Source organism: Saimiri boliviensis, chromosome 4 (assembly GCF_048565385.1).
Source record: "Saimiri boliviensis isolate mSaiBol1 chromosome 4, mSaiBol1.pri, whole genome shotgun sequence".
NCBI classification, from domain to species: domain Eukaryota; kingdom Metazoa; phylum Chordata; class Mammalia; order Primates; family Cebidae; genus Saimiri; species Saimiri boliviensis.
In genome coordinates this window covers 69,441,748-69,461,578 of record NC_133452.1, presented here as the reverse complement: position 1 = coordinate 69,461,578, position 19,831 = coordinate 69,441,748, and the positions used below count along the sequence as shown (strand labels likewise).

Below are 19,831 nucleotides of genomic sequence, written 5' to 3'. Positions count from 1 at the left end.
GTAGTCGGGCTTAGCGGGAGTCAGGTGGGAGACAGAGAGACAGTCCTGGACACAGTTCCTTGTTTCTCCTGAAGCAACGATATTTTGTGCAGGCACCATTGTGAGCGTTTCTGTACTAAGCCTTGGGCTCATGGCCACTTGATGGCAAGATAAGCCTCCAACAGCATGGCGGTGACACAGGCTCCAGGTTTTATTGCGGCTGCAACAACCAGGTTGCTAATTAGGCCCAATTGTGAGGGTAGTTTTTGTGCTTTGGACACCTGTCCACTAGGAACTGGACTGAGACCACCAACTCATTTCCCACAGGTCACAGAACAGCTGTCAGATGGTATAATTTGGTCGAGTTCATTTGGAGCTGTTTGCAGAAGCTCTCTGAAGCATTATGCTCTACATAATGTGCATGATTAATGCTTGTTTATTTGGATAATCCTGTGTTGTAACTAAAGTGGTGGCCTATTTTATGCCAGTTATAATATACCATTCCATTCATGAGACGGAGTTCCATTGAGTATATGAAGTAGAGCAATAATGTTCAATCTATTTACTGGGAAAGCAACTCATTGCAGCCATTCTGCAAGCTGCTTGCTCCAGTTGAGTGATGATTCTGTGCTTAACTATTCTGAGGAAGGGATCCGGGCTCATTTCCATTCTGAAGGGTAGGTGGGGAATGAATTTGAAAACAGTGGTCATTTTGACAGCAGGGGTGTTTTACTGCAACTGCCTCCTCTAGGAGGAAGAATGCAGCATGTTGTCTGTCCCTAGGGAAAAGCCTTGCTGACTTGTCAGTCTTCAATCTTGTTGCCAGCCAAGTGCATGTTGTTTGCAGCTTTGGAAACCTTGCCTTGTATGCCTCAGAGGCTGTCCCACCGCCTCTCCTTTCCCGTCACATATACACAAGGCTATTTTTTGCAAACAAGAAAGTGCTCTGAACTAGAAATTCAAATTCAAGTTTTGCCTCTGTCTCTAATTGAGTATGACCTTGGACAGATTATGCAGGTTATTTATTGTGTGTTTTGCAAAATGTTGGCACTGCTTAGGGTCTTGGGTCCCTTCAGCTGCATTATCCCATGGCTCTTTGATTATATTTCGTTAGTATTAAATATACATGTCAGCAACTTCCTGAAAGTTGTTGCTGATTTACCGTCATGTTCCCAGGTGCTTGCTGGTTTAGAGGGAGACAAGTATATTTGTGTTATTTGTAGATATTTTGTTTATCCTAAACATATGTTAGGCAAAAGTATGTTTTTTGTCTATTTTGTTTTCAATGTTTGTGCCTTTTCCTTCTTATAGGTAATCTTTCTCTTTTACTTTTCTGCTTTCTTCTATTCTCAGGAAAGTTGCTGATAGCAGTTAATTAGAGCTTAGTGAGAATTTGAGTTAGTATGTTTCTTCTCCTGGCGTTATGTATTTACATGTATAAATGTTATACATATTACCTCTGTAATTTATTGAACACTGACATATGTCTAATCACTGTGCTTGTCCCTTTCATTTGTTACCTGACTTAACTGGTATAGCAATCTTGGGAAGGAGGCACTATTATCTTCATTTTATGCCATTATTTATTTATCTATTTATTCTTTTTTGAGACAAGGTTGCTCTCCCACCCAGGCTGGAATGCAGTGGTGTGATCTCAGATCGCTACAACCTCTACCTCCCTGGCTCAAGCAATCCTCCCTCCTTGGCCTCCCAAGTAGCTGGGACTACAGGCACATGCCACTGTGCCCAACTAATTTTTATTGCTATTATTATTATTTATTTTTTGTAGAGACAGAGTTTTGTCATGTTTCCCAGGCTGGTCTCAAACTCCTGGGCGGGGCCTCCCATCTTGACCTCCCAACATACTGGGATTATAGGCATTAGCCACCATGGTGGCCATTTTATACATTTAGAAGAACTTAAAGCTTTAAATGGGTAGTTTAATTAGAACCCAACTCTGTCTGATTCCACATTTCCTATTCTTAATTCCACAGTGATGCTAATGGTTTTTGTTGTTAAGGGGTTTTCAGACTGCTGCTTGCCATTTTGGTGGGTTCTCTAGAACTCCTGACATCAAATTTATAAACCACTGTCTTCCAAATACTTTTGACTTATGAATCTCTTTCACAGTCACTTATAATCTTGCAAATCTCCTTAAAATGTTAATTTTTTTTTTTTGCTGTTTTTGCATGGGTAGTCCACAGAAATGATTTTAAGCAAAAATGTTATTTAGAACAGTATGTTTTTAAAATTTGGATTATAAAATTCATCTAAGATTCAACCCAGACAAATTTTGATATTTTAAAATATGTATGTATATGTGGATAACTTTAATTACATGACAAAAGATTATTTATTGGCAAAGTAGTAAATATAAAAAGTCTAACTTAATTTTATTATGTTTTTTATTATTTTAACTTTTATTTTAGGTTCAGGGGTACATGTGCAGGGTTTTTATATAGCTAAATTGTGTATCATGAGGCTAACTTAATTTGAAAGCATCAAATAGATAAAACTACTTTTATGACTTTTTTTTGTATTTTGGACTTAAAAATAATTTAATTTACTTCACATAATAAGAAAGAATACTTTTGCTTGCTTTCTATAAGCTTTCCAATTTAAAGACCACATTTATAGTGTGGTCAGCCTTTATTTCTAATGCAAAGAGAAATTGATAATTACAATATTTCATCCTTCTGATTTTTTTTAAGTTTCAGAGACACATTAATGTGCTATTTGAGAATTATAAGCAGATGGTTGCAACTTATTGATTAGGTAAAAAAATCTTTGTAGAATTCACTGAACTATTTTTATTATTATGCTCCTCATATTAATTTTCCATATTTAATGGCAGTGTCTCTTATAATTTTTTTAAAGTTTTGTGGGTACGTAGTAGGTGTATATGTTTATGAGATATATTAGATGTTTTGATGCAGGCATGCAATGTATAATCATCACATCATGGAGAATGGGGTATCTGTCCCCTCAAGCATTTATCCTCTGTGTTACAAAGAATCCAGTTATACTCTTTTAGTTATTTTAAAATATACAATTAAATGATTATTGATTATAGTCACCCTGTTGTGCTATCAAATAGTAGGTCTTATTTATTCTTTTTTTTTTTTAGTTTTGTTCTTGTCACCCAGGCTAGAGTGCCATGGCCCCATATTGGCTCACTGCAACCTCTGCCTCCTGGGTTCAAGTGATTCTCCTGCCTCAGTCTCCTGAGTAGCTGGGATTCAAGTACATACCACCATGCCCAGCTAATTTTTGTATTTTTAGTAGAGACTAGGTTTTACCATGTTGGCCAGGCTGGTCTCAAACTCCTGATCTCAGGTGATTCTCCTGTCTCAGCCTCCCAAAGTGCTGGGATTACAGACATGAGCCACTGTGCTCAGCTGGTCTTATTCATTCATTCTTTTTTACTTTTTACCTATTAACTTTCACTGGACCAGCTCCCACCCACCCACTCACTGCGTTTCCAGTCTGTAGTAATCATTCTTATATTCTCTGTCTCCATAAGTTCAATTGTTTTGATTCTCAGAGCCCACAAATAAGTGAGAAAATGAAATGTTTGTCTTTCTGTGCCTGGCTTATTTCATTTAACATAATGATCTCCAGTTTCATCCATGTTATTGCAAAGGACAGAGTACTATTTTGTACTATTCAGTCATTTCTTATAATTGAATAGTACTCCATTGTGTATATATACCACATTTTCTTTATTCATTCATCTGTTGATGGAAACAGATTGTTTCCAAATTTTGGCTGTTGTGAACAGTGTGGCGATAAACACAGGAGTGCAGATATCTCCTCAATAAAATGATTTTTTTTTCTTTTTGTTATATAGCCAGCAGTGGGATTCCTGGATCATATGATAGCTCAATTTTTAGTGTTTCTAGGAAACTCCAAACTGTTCTCCATAGTGGTTGTACTAAACTGCATTCCCACCAACAGTGTACAAGAATTTCCCTTTCTCCACATCCTTGCTAGCACTTGGTATTGCCTATCTTTTGGATATAAGCCATTTTAATTGGAATGAGATGATATCTCATTGGAGTTTTGACTTACACTTCTCCAGTGATCAACAATATGAGCACCTTTTCATATACCTGTTTTCCATTTTTATGTCTTCTTTTGAGAAATGACTATTCAAATCTTTCCCCCATTTTCGATTGAATTATTAGATTTTTTTTCTTATAGAGTTGTTTGAGCTCCTTATATATTTTGGTTGTTAATCACTTGTCAGATGGGTAGTTTGAAAATACTTTCTCCCATTCCATAGATTGTCTCTTCACCTTGTTGATTGTTTCTTTTGCTGTGCACAAGAAAACCACTTTTAACTTGTTGTGATACCATTTGTCCATTTTTGCTTTGGTTGCCTGGGCTTGTGGGGTATTGCTCAAGAAACTTTCGCTCAAATCAATATCCTAGAGATTTTCTCCAATGTTTTCTTGTAGTAGTTTCATAGTTTAAGTTCCTTATATTTAAGTTTTTAGTCCATTTATTTTTGATTTTTGTATATGGTAAGAGACAGGGGTTTGTTTCATTCTTCCACATGTGGATATCCAGTTTTTCCAGCACCATTTATTCAGGACATTGTCTTTTCCCCAGTGTGTGTTCTTGGCATCTTTGTCAAAACTGCGTTCACTATAGGTGTGTGGATTTGTTTCTGGGATCTCCATTCTGTTCCATTGGTCTATGTGTTTATTTTTTGCCAGTCCCATACTGTTTTGGTTACTATAGCTCTGTAGTATAATTAAAGTCAGGTAATGTGATTCCTCCAGTTTTGTTCTTTTTGCTTATGATAGCGTGGAGTATTCTGGGACTTGTGTGGTTTCATATACACTGTAGGATTTTTTTTTTCTATTTCTGTGAAGAATATCATTGGTATTTTGATAGGGATTACATTGCATCTATAGATTACTTAGGGTAGTATGGATATTTTAACAATATTGATTCTTCAGTCCATGAACATAGGATATCTTTTTATTTTTTGTGTTCTCTTCAATTTCTTTCATCAATGTTTCAGAGTTTTCATTATAGAGCTCTTTCACTTCTTTGGTTAATTCCAAGGTATTTAATTTTATTTGTGGCTATTGTAAATGAGAATGTTTTTTAAATTTCTTTTTTCAGATTTTTTTACTGTTGGCATATAGAAATGCTACTGGTTTTTGTATGTTGATTTTGTATCCTGCAACTTTACTGAATTTGTTTTTCAGTTCTAATTGTTTTTTCAGTGGACTCTTTAGGTTTTTCCAAATATAAGATAATCTCATCTGTAAACAAGGATAATTTGATTTCTTCTTTTTCCAATTTGGATGCTCTTCATTTTTTTCTCTTATCTGATTGCTCTAGCTGGGACTTCCAGTAGGATGTAGAATAACAGTGATAAAAGTGGGCATCTTTTTCATGTTCCTGATCTTAGAGAAAATGCTTTCAATTTTTCCCCATCCAGTATAATAGTAGCTGCAGGTCTGTTGTATATGGCTCTTATGTTGAGGTATGTTCCTATATCCAGTTTTTGAGGGGTTTTATTGGGAAGAGATGGTGAATTTTTCCATCTGATTTTTCAGCATCAAATGAAATGATCATACAGTTTTTATTCTTCATTCTTTTGATATGATACATTACATTGACTGATTTGTATGTGTTGAACCATCTTTGTATCCCTGGGATAAATCCTGCTTTGTCATGATGAATGATCTTTTTAATGCATTGCTGAATTCTGCTTGCTAGTATATCGTTGAGGATTTTTTTCATCAATATTCATCAGAGATACTGGCCTGTAGTTTTCTTTCTTTGATTTGCCCTTGTCTGGTTTTGATATCAAGGTAATTCTGGCTTCATAGAATTAGTTTGGAAGTATTCCCTCTTCTATTTTTTGGATAGTTTGAGTAATATTGCCATTAGTTCTTCCTTAAATGTTTGCTAGAAATCAGCAGTGAAACCATCAGGTCCTGAGCTTTTCTTTGCTGGGACACTTTTTATTATGCTTTCAATCTTGTTACTTGTTATTGGTCTGTTCAGGTTTTGGATTTCTTCATGGTTCAATTTAGTAGATTGTATGTGTCTAGGAATTTGTCCATGTCCTCTAGATTTTATACATTATTGGCAAATATTGCTCACAGTAGCCAGTAATGGTCCTTTGAATTCCTGTGTTATCAACCATAATGTCTTTTTTTTCATCTCTGATTTTATTTATTTGGATCTCTCTTTTTTTCTCAGTCCGGCTAAAGGTTTGTCGGTTTTGTTTAACTTTTCAAAAAACCAACTTTTTGTTTCATTGATCTCTTGTATTTTTTAAAAAACCCAACTTTATTCATTTCTGATCTAATATTTCTTTTCTTCTACTAATTTTGGGCTTGTTTTGCACTTTGCTTTTCTATTTCTTTAATATGCATCATTAGGTGATTTAAGTTTTTCTTCTCTTTTGATGTAGGCACTTATAACTATAAACTTTCCTCTTAGTTTGTCATGATGGATGATCTTTTAAATGCATTGCTGAATTCTGTTTGCTAGTATATTGTTGAGGATTTTTTTCATCAATATTTATCAGAGATATTGGCCTGGAGTTAACTTTTTGTTGTATCCCATAGGCTTTGGTATGTTGTATTTCCATTGTCATTTGCCTCAAGAAATTTTAAAATTTCCTTCTTAATTTCTTCATTGGCCTACTTGTCATTCAGAAGTATATTGCTTAAGTCCCATGTATTTGTATAATTCCAAAGTTCTTCTTGTTATTAATTCTAGTTTTCCATTGTGGTCAGAGAAGATGCTTGATATTATTTCAGTTTTTTGAATGTGATTTTCTGCTCTTGTGTCAGTTTGCTGAGAATGACGGTTTCCAGGTTCATCCATGTCCCTACAAAGGACATGAACTCATCGTTTTTGATGGCTGCATAATATTCCATGGTGTATATGTACCACATTTTCCCTATCCAGTCTATCATCGATGGGCATTTGGGTTGGTTCCAGGTCTTTGCTATTGTAAACAGTGCTTCAATGAATATGTGTGTGCTTGTGTCCTTATAGTAGAATGATTTATAATCCTTTGGATATATACCCAGTAATGGGATTGCTGGGTCAAATGGGATTTCCATTTTTAGGTCATTGAGGAATCGCCACACTGTCTTCCACAATGGTTGAACTAATTTACACTCCCACCAACAGTGTAAAAGTGTTCCTATTTCTCCACATCCTCTCCAGTGTGTTGTCTCCAGATTTTTTAATGATCGCCATTCTAACTGATGTGAGATGGTATCTCAATGTGGTTTTGATTTGCATTTCTCTAATGACCAGTGATGATGAGCATTTTTTCATACGTTTGCTGGCCTCCTGTATGTCTTCTTTTGTAAAGTGTCTGTTCATATCCTTCGCCCATTTTTGAATGGGCTTGTTTGTTTTTTTTCTTGTAGATCTGTTTCAGTTCTTTGTAAATTCTGGATATCTGTCCCTTGTCAGATTTGTAGACTGCAAAAATTTTTTCCCATTCTGTTGGTTGCTGATTCACTCTACTGACTGTTTCTTTTGCTGTGCAGAAGCTGTGGAGTTTGATTAGGTCCCATTTGTCTATTTTGGCTTTTGTTGCCATTGCTTTTGGCGTTTTGGTCATGAAGTCCTTGCCTATACCTATGTCCTGAATGGTTTTGCCTAGATTTTCTTCTAGGGTTTTTATGGTGTTAGGTCTGATTATTAAGTCTTTAATCCATCTGGAGTTAATTTTGGTGTAAAGTGTCAGGAAGGGGTCCTGTTTCTGCTTTCTGCACATGGCTAGCCAGTTTTCCCAACACCATTTATTAAACAGGGAATCCTTTTCCCATTGCTTGTTTTTGTCAGGTTTGTCGAAGATCGGATGGTTGTAGATATGTTGTATTTCCTCTGAAGCCTCTGTTCTGTTCCATTGGTCTATATCTCTGTTTTGGTACCAGTACCATGCTGTTTTGATTACTGTAGCCTTGTAGTATAGTTTGAAATGCAGTAGTGTGATGCCTCCTGCTTTGTTCTTTTTGCTTAGAATTGACTTGACTATGCGGTGCCCATCTAATCTTTACTTTTTTTTGTCTTCATGCTATGTATCTTTCTGTTTCTAGTGTTGTGAAATTTCTGACTGATATGACTTGAAGTTTAAGTTTTTAAAAAAATCATTGTGTTGTATAATTAGTAGGTCCTTTCAGTCCAGAAACTCTTGTCTTTCAGTTTTGGAAATTTTTCCTAAATTATTTCTTTGATTATTTTCTTCTTCTCCATTTAACATATTTTGTCTTTCTTTATTTAGAATATTAGATCTCCTGGACTTAAACATTTCTCTAATATTTTACTTGACTTTTTATTCTAATTTCTAGGAGATTGTTTTGTTTTTGAATCTCAGACCTTCTACGAAAGTTTATTTCTGCTCTCATGACATTTAATTTCAAAAACACTTTACTTGTTTTGTGAAACTTGTTACAGGATCATATTCTTGTGTGAGTACACTATTATCTTATTTTTCTGAGGAGATTAAAGGCTTCATTTTTACATTTATTTTTAAATTTTTCTTTAAGTTCTGGGGTACATGTGCAGAATGTGCAGGTTTGTTACATAGATATTCATGTGTCATGGTGGTTTGCTGTACCCATCAACCCATCATCTACATTAGGTATTTCTCCTACTGCTTTTCCTCCCCTTGTCCCTCACCCCCAAACAGGCCCCCGTATGTGATGTTCCCCCACTGTGCCCATACATTCTCAAATTGTTTGACTCCCACTTATGAGTGAAAACATGTGGTGCTTGGTTTTCTGTTTCTGTGTTAGTTTGCTGAGAATGATGGTTTCCAGTTTCATCCATGTCCCTACAAAGGACGTGAACTCATTCTTTTTGATGGGTGCACAGTGCTCCATGGCATATGTGTGCCACATTTTCTTTATCCAGTCTATCATTGATGGGCATTTGGGTTGGTTCCAAGTCTTCATTATTGTGAATAGTACTGCAATAAACAAACATGTGCATGTGTCTTTATAGTAGAATGATTTATAATCCTTTGGGTATATACCCAGTAATGGGATTGCTGGGTCAAATGCTATTTCTAGTTCTAGATCCTTGAGGAATCTCCACACTGTGGAACTAGAAATTTACACTCTCACCAACAGTGTAAAAGTGTTCCTATTTCTTCACATCCTCTCTAGCATCTGTTGTTTCCTGACTTTCAATGATTGCCATTCTAACTGGTGTGACATGATATCTCATTGTGGTTTTGATTTGCATTTCTCTAATGACCAGTGATAATGTTGGCTACATAAATGTCTCCTTTTGAGAAGTGTCTATTCATATCCTTCACCCACTTTTTGATGGAGTTGTTTGTTTTTTTCTTGTAAATTTATTTAAGTTCTTTGTACATTCTGGATATTAGCCCTTTGTCAGATGGAGAGATTGCAAAAATTTTCTCCATTATATTTATTAAAAATGTTTATTTAATATTGTCACTCTTTCTTCTAAGTTCCTTTGGTTTCTGGCTTTCCTCAATATCAGATGATCCTCAGTCATCCTCTCATATTTAAAATATGGGTACCACATAGCTGATTAGAAGATCTGGGTCTGGAGGGTAAAGGGCTTGTGGACTTGTGGGCTTAATTTTTAGGTGATTTAGTTCAGCTGTTTTTCAAGGGGAATCTTTGACTGTGAGTATCTTTAAGACTTTTCTATTGGGTTGGTTTCTGGAGAAGAAGCTTCCAGTACCCTGTCGAAAGAATACAAACCTAGGAATTCTGGGAGCTGAGTAGAAGGGGCTGGAGAACTCAGCTTTTAATATGTAGACTTTAATCCCCTGTTTTGAAGAGACACTTCTAAACCCATCTCTGCATGGTGTACTTCAGAGTAGAATTTCTCTTATTATCTGATCTTACCTTCCACTAGGGTGGGAAAGGGGCAGTTCCCAGCTGCATGGGATGAGACAGGACTCCAAACTCTAACTTCTTCCTACACTAAATTAAAGTAACTATCCTAATTTTAGCTTTTTTTCATTCCACTTTCATAGGTACCCATCCCTGTAATTCCTGAGTATGTCTGGAGTTCTGAGGCAAGTCAGTGTACATCTTGGTTTCTCCCACTACTGACACAGGTTTCAGCATTCTCCAGTCTGCTGGGTCACTTAGCATTCACCCATTTACTTTCCAGCTTCCAATATTTTGTTGCTATTTTATCATCTTTTGTTTTCTTTGCTTCATGGGTTTATACTTAAAAATATTTCTTTACTCTCATTTTAATGGGGTTTCAGACAGAATAGAGGTAAATGTATACATTCAAATCTTTATCTTTAATTAAATGCCTGTGGTTTTTTTTAATCTGGAAAAATTTCTGAAATATGATGCTAACTTGTATGTGTTTAACTTTTTTAAAAAAACTGATTTTATTTTGAAATGAACAAAACAAGTTATCCTGAGTATCCTTCCAGAAATATTTTTTATGTATACAAGCACATTGATAGTGTTTTTACATGTTAAATTCCTCTTAAAAGTGCATGATTGTTGTTCTTTTTCTGGCTAGGGAAAAAAAAAACAATACCAGTATGAAGACTGACAAAAAAATGAATTCACAAAGAAAGTTGTTGAAGAAGGAATTTCTTAAAAATGTTTTGGGCACTTCTCTGTCTCCCATCTCATTCCAGCTGCTGCTGTGGTGACCAGGTCTGGTCAGGCTTCAGGCAGTCTCGCTCAGTACATCCTATCAGTGTCTCACTTCAGGCCTGCAGTAGGCACACTGCTTGCTTTTTGTCTGGCGTTTCTGTGACACCTGCAGGTGGAACATTTTATGAAATCCTGTAGTACTGGCAAATACAACCCTTTTGGGAGCAACCTTGCCCAATGGCGACAGGAGCCAATGAATAACTATCCCATTCTTTCTTGTCCCAGTCAGGTTCTGAGACACCTTCTTAGACATTCCCTCATGATTGAGGAAAGCATAGTGGTGGCCAACTATGAACCCCTTCTGGGAGAGACTTTCCCTCCTATATTAGCTATCTTTTCCTTCATCCTGCAACCTGGGATCACTTCTCAAATAAACCGCTTGTACTTAAGCCTTTGCTTCAGGTTTTATTTTCAGAGGGAACCCTGGCTAAGATGATAAAATTAAAAAGTCTTTATGATGTGACTTTATATGCATTTAAAATAGAAACCAGTGCAATCCTGGTGTGAGAAAGAAGCAAGGCATGAAGAGCCTGAGGTTCTTTCTCTGATCATAGTGCTCCATCCTAGTTCATTTGCAAGCATACTGGCCACTAATTATCCCAGAGTAGCTTCAAACAAGCTTTTGAATAGGTAATGCATGTATATGGTACACAGTGTAAAAGTACAAAAGTAAATTTAGTGAAAACAAGATTTCCTTCCCTTCCTCTCTCTCCCAGCCCCTCAGTTTTCTTTGCTGGGGCAACAACGGCCTCCAGTTTTGTGTGTATCTTTTCAGAGAGATATTCTATGTACATGAAAACACATACATTCACTGGACAAGTATTTATTTATTTACAGAATGAATATATATGTATGTATGAGTATATGTTATTTTCTTTTATAGACATGGTTACATACTCTAACTCTATTCTGCATCTTGCTTTTTTCATTTAAAAATGTCACCTCAGTAATTCTGATTAATAACAACTGATGGGCAAACTTCTCTAATACTAACAGTGATGACAGCCTGAAATAATTACAACCTTCAGGGAACCTATACCTTTCTGATATGTTTATCTTATTGTGGGGGCTAAGATCTGGAGGGAGTATACAGGGAAATAATTTTTGGAAATTAGGTGTCAGGTAGGGATTGGATCCCAGTTTCCTTTAGGTAGCTAGGTGCACTTCCTGGGATCCGCAGACCATAGAGTCTCAGACAGTCTCTTTTCTAGGATTCACCTTACAGGGACTGAACTCTGAACCCTGGAAGACCTTCTCTTCTGGAACCCACCCAATCAGAGAGAGTTAGATAAGGTCAATCTTTCTGTCTCCTTTCTTTCACTGTCTTCTATTTGTGTTGTTATTTCTTCAATGTAAGCATATTTGTAAATCAAAAGTTGATACTTGAGACCTGTCTATAAATAAATACTTTACAAATTTAATGCATTGAATTAGTAAGGTGAATCCAACTGGCTCTTAGACTTCCAATTTTCTAGAACTTATAGAAACTTTAGAAATCATTTGAACCCCCAGATAAGACAGTTCTCTAATATGTATTCTGTTTAGTTAGTGGCAAAATCTAAGATTTTCATTTAGGTTCCATTAGATTGCAAAAAAGGAAAAGGTATTATTGTTATTATTATTTTTGAGACAGGGTCTTGCTCTGTTGTTCAGCATGGAGTGCAGTAGTCATCATAGCTCGTTGCAGTCTTTAACACCTGAGCTCAAGCAATCCTCTTGCCTCAGCCTCCTGAGTAGCTCAGACTATAGGGGCATGGTACCACACCCTGCTAATTTTCTCATTTTTTGTAGAGACAGGGTCTTCCTATGTTGTCCAGGCTGTTCTCAAACTCCTGGCCTCAAGTGATCCTCCTACCTCAGCCTCCCAAGGTGCTGAAATGATAGATGTGAACCATTACATCAAGGCAGGAAAAGGTATTCTTAAGGCAGTTGATTAAAAAAAAAAAGAAATATGAACATTCTGCTGGAGGACGTGCCCGATGTGCCCCCCGAGTTCTACTCCTGCCGATTCAGAGCGAGCAAGCTACCACGCTTCCTCGGGAGTGACAACCGGGACATGTTCTTCGCAAGCACCAAGAGGCACCAAATTCTGTTTGAGATCCTGGCCAAGACCCCGTACGGCCACAAGAATAAAAACCTGCTTGGGATCCACCAGCTGCTGGCGGAGGGTGTGTTTAGGGCCGCCTTCCCACTGCATGACGGCCCCTTCAGGGCACACCCAGAGGGCCCGCAGGCTCCATGCCTCAACCAGCGCCAAGTCCTGTTCTGGCACTGGGCGTGCTGGGGCAAGTGGTGCAAGTACCAGCCCCTGGACCACGTGCGCAGGTACTTCGGGAAGAAGGTGACCCTCTACTTCGCCTGGCTCGGGTTTTACACCGCCTGGCTCCTGCCAGCAGCAGTGGTCGGTACGCTGGTGTTCCTGGTGGGCTGCTTCCTGGTGTTCTCAGACATACCCCCGCAGGAGCTGTGTGGCAGCCAGGACAGCTTCGAAATGTGCCCACTCTGCCTCAATTGCCCTTCCTGGTTGCTCTCCAGTGCCTGTGCCCTGGCCCATGCCGGCCGGCTGTTCGACCACGGCGGCACAGTCTTCTTCAGCTTGTTCATGGCGCTGTGGGCGGTGCTGCTCCTGGAGTACTGGAAGCGGAAGAGTGCCACGCTGGCCTATCCCTGGGACTGCTCCGACTACGAGGACATCGAGGAGAAGCCTCGGCCCCAGTTTGCCGCCTCAGCCCCCATGACGGCCCCGAACCCCATCACGGGCGAGGACTAGCCCTACTTACCCGAGAGGAGCCGCGCGCACCGCATGCTGGCGGGCTCCGTGGTGATCGTGGTGATGGTGGCCGTGGTGGTCATGTGCGTCGTGTCTATCATCCTGTACCGCACCATCATGGCCATCATGGTGTCCAGGTTGGGCAACACATTCCTCGCTGCCTGGGCTTCACGCATCGCCAGCCTCACAGGGTCTGTGGTGAACCTCATCTTCATCTTCATCCTGTCCAAGATCTATGTGACCCTGTCCCACGTCCTGACACGGTGGGAAATGCACTGCACGCAGACCAAGTTCGAGGACGCCTTCACCCTCAAGGTCATCATCTTCCAGTTTGTCAACTTCTACTCCTCCCCCATCTACATCGCCTTCTTCAAGGGCAGGTTTGTGGGATACCCAGGCAACTACCGCACCTTGAGTGCGCGGCGGGAGGCTGCCTCATCGAGCTGGAACAGGAGCTCCTGGTCATCATGGTGGGCAAGCAGGTCATCAACAACATGCAGGAGCTCCTCATCCCGAAACTAAAGGGCTGGTGGCAGAAGTTCCGGCTCCGCTCCAAGAGGAAGGCGGGAGCTTCTGCAGGGGCTGGCGAGGAGCCCTGGGAGGCCGACTACGAACTTGTGCCCTGTGAGGGTCTGTTTGACGAGTACCTCGAAATGGTGCTGTAGTTCTGCTTCGTCACCATCTTCGCGGCCGCCTGTCCGCTCGCGCCGCTCTTCGCGCTGCTCAACAACTGGGTGGAGATCAGCCTGGACGCGCGCAAGTTCGTCTGCGAGTACCGGCGCCCGGTGGCCAAGCGCGCCCAGGACATCGGCATCTGGTTCCACGTGCTGACGGGCATCACGCACCTGGCGGTCACCAGCAACGCCTTCCTCCGGGCCTTCTTGTCCGACTTCCTGCCGCGCGCCTACTACCAGTGGACCCGCGCCCGCGACCTGCGGGGCTTCGTCAACTTCACGCTGGCACGCGCCCCGCCCGCATTGGCCGCCAGCGCACGACCGCACCTGCAGGTATCGGGCTTTCCGGGATGACGATGGACATTGTTCCCAGACCTACTGAAATCTCATTGCGATCCGCCTGGCCTTCGTCATTGTGTTTCAGCACGTGATTTTCTCCGTCGGCTGGCTCCTGGACCTCCTGGTGCCCGACGTCCCCGAGTCTGTGGAGATCAAAGCGAAGCGGAAATACTACCTGACTGAGCAGGCGCTGGCGGAGAAAGAGGCCCTTTTTGGAACAAACGGAGCAAAGGAAGAGCAGACCCAGGGCTCAGAGCCCTCTCCCCAGCTCAGCCCCTACTGGACACCCTTCAGAGTCCCCAAGGCCAACCAGCTGCAGCAGTGACGCCTGGAAGGACATTGGGCGGCCTTTAGGGGAGCAGCCCATGCTGAGCCCCTCCCGAGAGAGCCGTGAGCAGCGTCCTTTCCCTCTTCCCTCAGGCAATGGCTGTGTGAACCACTGGCTGCGGGGGTGCCCTCATCTCTGGGCACATTGCCTGCGTCCCCCCAACGCCGGCTTCTCTCCTCAGAGTGCCTGTCCCTCCATCCCCGGCAGGGAGGGACTGTCGGCTTACAGAGCCCTGTTTCCTGCTCCCCAGCCTCAGCCCAAGAGACCCCTGCACCCAAGGGGCCCTGTCCCTCGATGGCCAGGAGGTGGCCTCCCCAGACCCCTGGACACGACACTCCTCTGGTCTTGCCGTCCCTGGCCCCGTCACCCTGCTCCTCTTACACCTGCTGACCTTCAGATGGCGCGGGGCGCAGGGCTGTCCTCCCTCACATCCTCTGGACCCACCCGCCTCTTCCCGCCCTGCCCATGCAGGGACATCACCCACATGCCGCAGCTCTCAAACCCTGCACCTGTGTCCCAGGCCATAGCAAGGGTCCATTCACCTCCTCCATTTCCAGTTATTGGGGTCCTCTGGATTCTTGTTGCTTGAGTCAGGACCCCCTTTCCATCCTCGCCACTGTCAGCAGCCTCTGTGTCTGCAGGTGCCTCCTGCAGCAATTAAACCTGTTCTTTTGATCCTCGCCTGCCTGGTACATAACAAGCACCCAAATGGGGGAGGTTTTGGAAGAGGACTTTTTGTTACTGAAAGGAGACAACCTGGAAAGAAACTATTCCTGTAACATCTGGTGGCTCTTCCCCAGATTTCGTGCGGACACATCAGTTTTCCACCCTGGATCGTGATGTGACATGCAGTTCTGTCCTGCACTGAGGAGCCATGTGAACCTTCCCCTGGCCACGTTCCCCGTGTAGCTGTTCACTTAATAAACATCCTGAAATGGAAAAAAAAAAAAAGAAATATGACAAAATAAACATATAAAACTCTTAAAATTTATTGGTATAAACAATGTACCACAAATCTTTGAATAAAGATGGTTTCTACGCTACTACTACTGTCTTAACTCCATTTAAAAGTTCACTATGCCCTTTCACCTTATCTTTAGAAATTACCTTCTATAACAGAAACATGTAGAATTTTATTCTTACTATTATAACTTTGTATAGTACTTTACAGTTTATAAACTGAATGTGAGTAGTTTCATTTAATCCTTATAATAACCTCGTATGGCATGACAGCTTGTAGTTTTCAAAGACGGAAGGTATATCTGTCAACCCCATGCTCTTCTTATAATTCATATGTTGACATTTCTCCATGAAATGGTGGGATAGACCTTTGTGACTGCCTACCAATAGAATGTGTGAAAGTGACACAACTTGGTTTTTAAGCATACATCACAATGCAGCTTCCTACTGGCTCGCTGTCTCAGGCCACAGTCCTTTAGGGACACCACATAAGAAGTCTGGTGACCCTGAACCTGCCAGGCTGGAAAGACCATAAGGAAAGAGCACACAGAGACACAGTTAGATGTCTGAAGAGCCCCAGTAGTTCCAGCTTCTAGATCTTCCAGTCCTTCCAGCTCAGATGTGTGAGTGAAGAAGACTTTTAGAGGACCCAGATGCAGCCTCCACTCACTGCAACCTCCCAAGGGGCCCTGAGTTAGAACTGTCCAGTTGAGCTGCTCCCAAGTTTTTGAGAATTTAAAAATTATTGTTGTTTTAGACAACTAAGATTTGAAATGATTGTTACATAGCCATAGTGCTAATAACATAGTATTATTATTATTCCAGGCTAACTGTTAAGAGCTTTGAGATTCAGAGGCTGACTGAACTCTTCATCAAGTGACAGGCTTACTTCTGCTCGTCTCTGCTGTGGTCATGCACACAATTTAGATCTCCTTTGATTTTTAAGGATCCAGTTAAATGTTCTTGAAGGGATGACTTCTTTTCTTCTAGATTCCTAGGATTCTGGTTAACCCCACCCCTCTACCTGCACCACAGCTATTGCAGTCACTGTTGCTCTGCTCTGTGAGCACTCATCTCTCAGGGTTTTCTTCTCACAATATTATCTTTGGCTCACCCATGTCTCTGGCTTTAATCAAGCTTCAGAAGCTGTGTAGTGGCACTATTTTAAGGCTGTCATGGGGGAAGGATCTTCCTGAAGAGAAGAGGAACATTTTGTTGTACTATGTCGGCTGCTTGTTTAAACCCATGATAGCCTGGCACCTGTGTCTTAGTGAAATAATTCAGTGAGCTTGTGAGTGGGCAGAGAGCCAGTTTAGCAGATGGTCATGAGAGGAGGGACCATGTACCATATGATCATCAAGTGTGCTTTCCCAGGGCAGGAGTCCCTGCCAGAAAGGTCCAAATGCTTGCCCTTAGAGCTAAAATCTTATTTTTACAGGGAAGCCTAAAATAGAAAAAAAAAAAAATCCTGGGGAAACGCGAACCAACAACGTTTTCATTTGAGCTGTAAACACAGAGAAATTAGCCATGGTAAAGGAAATCTTCTGGGAGTTGAAGAGCTTGGTCATAAGGCACTCACTGGAGTTTCTTTTTTTTCCTGGGTTGAGAAGAACAGTTCTCTGTGAAACAAGTGTGGATGTTTACTATGCCTGCAGAGAAGTTGTATTTCATAATAGCTTTACCAACTACGATGATTCTGGAAATACCTGAGGCAAGAAGAGTCCAGTGTCTCTGGCTCACCTGTTTGAAATCAGGAGCTGCAGTAGATGAACAGGCAGTTAGGCTGGAAGGCTTGCTGAGCCCTGGTGGTAAACACTGTACTGCCACATCCCCCTTCCCTTTCCTCTGCCAATCTAGAAGCCCTCAGTTCAGATCTACCTAACCGTCTTCTTTCCAGAAATGCTGACCTCATGTAGTATTTTGGATGTTGTATACCTATAATAGTATAGACACTACCAATGGATTTTTCCTTAAAAAAGTGTTTAACCTCATTTAATCTACAGTAGCCATTCATTTATTCATTCATTTTTCCTGAAAATTATTTGTTTATCTTCTTTCATATTGTAAGATAATGTGTTTCATGGTGGTGGAGATATACAGATGATTAAAATCCAATCTCAGGATTCAAAGATTTTACCACTTATTAAGGGAGAAAAATGCCAAGGTATATATGAAGCAAGATGTGAAAGTGCTACAAGAAAGTTAGAAAAAATGTTATAGGGAGTAAGAGGAGGAAAAGCAAAACAGATCACTTGCATTATAGTGGCTTCAGGCATACATGTAGGAATACACAGTGTTTAAAATAGACAGTGGTTGTTATTGCTATTAAATATTTCTCCTCATGTAGTATGTATGTATTGGATAGTGTTTAGAAAATAAGATAATCATCTGAAAGTGAGGTTCCCTGTCTCAGCTTTGGAGACCCCTCCCTCCCTCTGTCTGTACAGGCGAGCTTCTTCTTTCTTCCTTTCATCTTCTTTCTTGCCCATTGAACTTCCTGCTCCTTAAAACAAACAAACAAAAAGAAAGAAAGAAAAGAAAATACAAGTAATCACATAGAATGAAATAAAAATTTCCTTTTACTTCATCTCATCGTCATCCATAGGCAACCATTCCATTCTGCCTGTTTCCATGTCAGGAGTTGTCCACATAAGAAGCAGCTGAATCACAAATTGGTAATGGAGAGTGTCTGTACTTGTGATGTTTGATTTGGGCCTAATATATGAAACCACAGTTTATTTCTTTCCTCAGCATCCTAACACGTAGTACATGTATTCCCTGATCAGATGACATGAGAAACTCTATACATTTATTAGATGTTAAAAATAAAAATCTAGGACTTTCAAAGAAATTGAATATGTAACACAGAGTTTATATTTCAAGTAAGTCTGCCCCAAATATGCCCTCCAAATTTAATAAAGATCTATGTCACTATTTTGGTGTTCCACAATAATAGAAACAGTTTTATTAAAATGGATAAGATACTAAACTTGATAATGATTAATAAATATTAAATAAGAACCTAATAAATATTAAATTATTTTCCAATGACTATACAAGTCCCTTTCTTCTGATCACATCCTTCTGTATCTCCTCTTTAGATGTACTGATTTTCCAGACTACAGCAGAGTAAAGATACTCAGCTCAATTCTGGCTGCAATTTTTTATAAAGACTGAAGAAGTTTCATTCATCTGATTAAAAAATTCTTTTTCATTTCAAGTGGAAAAATAAATTAAACTTTGAGAAAATAAGGCTTAATTTTTCTTTATATACAACTTGAAAAATTATTTCATTTTAAAGATAACATGTAGCTTTTCCTCTACCTCTTCTTTCTTTTTATGAAAAATTCAGTACTAAACGTTTTATGTGGAGCACAGCAAGGAAGGCCTTATAGGTGTGGGGCAGGGGCAGCCTAGCATGGGAATTAGGGCCCAGGTAGGGTGGGAAGAACAATCCCTCAAAGGCAGAGCCTGGCACATCAAGTCAGAGCCAGATCCAAGCCCTCAGCTTACCAAATAATTTCAAGAATTTAACTGAGATGATGTAGCCTTGTACCATGTGTGGGGCAATATTCCATCTCTGTTTTGTGAAGTTCTATGTCTTTTTTTGTCCTGAATGAGTGTATCCAATGAATGTTTTCAGTAGAGGATGCCATCTGTGTCATGCCATACCTGTGTTACTGAGAAAGTTGACTGCAGTCGAGTTCTTGCCTGCAAAGACTGTGTGCAATGGCAGAGCCATGGCAGTACCTCATGGATGGCCTAGAACAGGTGCATTGTGTTCCTGGGGAGGAAAAAGCAAGCCGCGGCCGTGAGTCTAATGAAATAGGCACTGAGCAGAACATATTAGCCAAATCTGTGGATGTAAAGTATCTACTATTTGCTTGCTGGATGGTGTCAGTAATTCCACTAATATTGAGTATAAAGACTTTAATGGGTGAGTCCGTGGCAATAAGGCTGTGATAGTTCACCATGAGATGCCATTTGCTATTTCCAGTTTTAAGAATAGGCCAATTGGGTTGTTATACTATTGAGAAGCAGTGGGGATAGTCACATCTCCTCTAAATAGGTTTTAAATAATGAGTTTCAATCTTTGAAGGTCCTGTTTTTATTTACATTG

At 40.4% G+C, this 19,831-nt stretch overlaps 1 pseudogene; it reads left to right on the top strand.

Annotated features, from left to right (window-relative positions):
• The first annotated feature begins 12,591 nt into the window (after nucleotides 1–12,591).
• On the top strand, nucleotides 12,592–14,748 carry LOC101042020 (anoctamin-7 pseudogene; annotated as a pseudogene).
• Nucleotides 14,749–19,831: the final 5,083 nt, after the last annotated feature.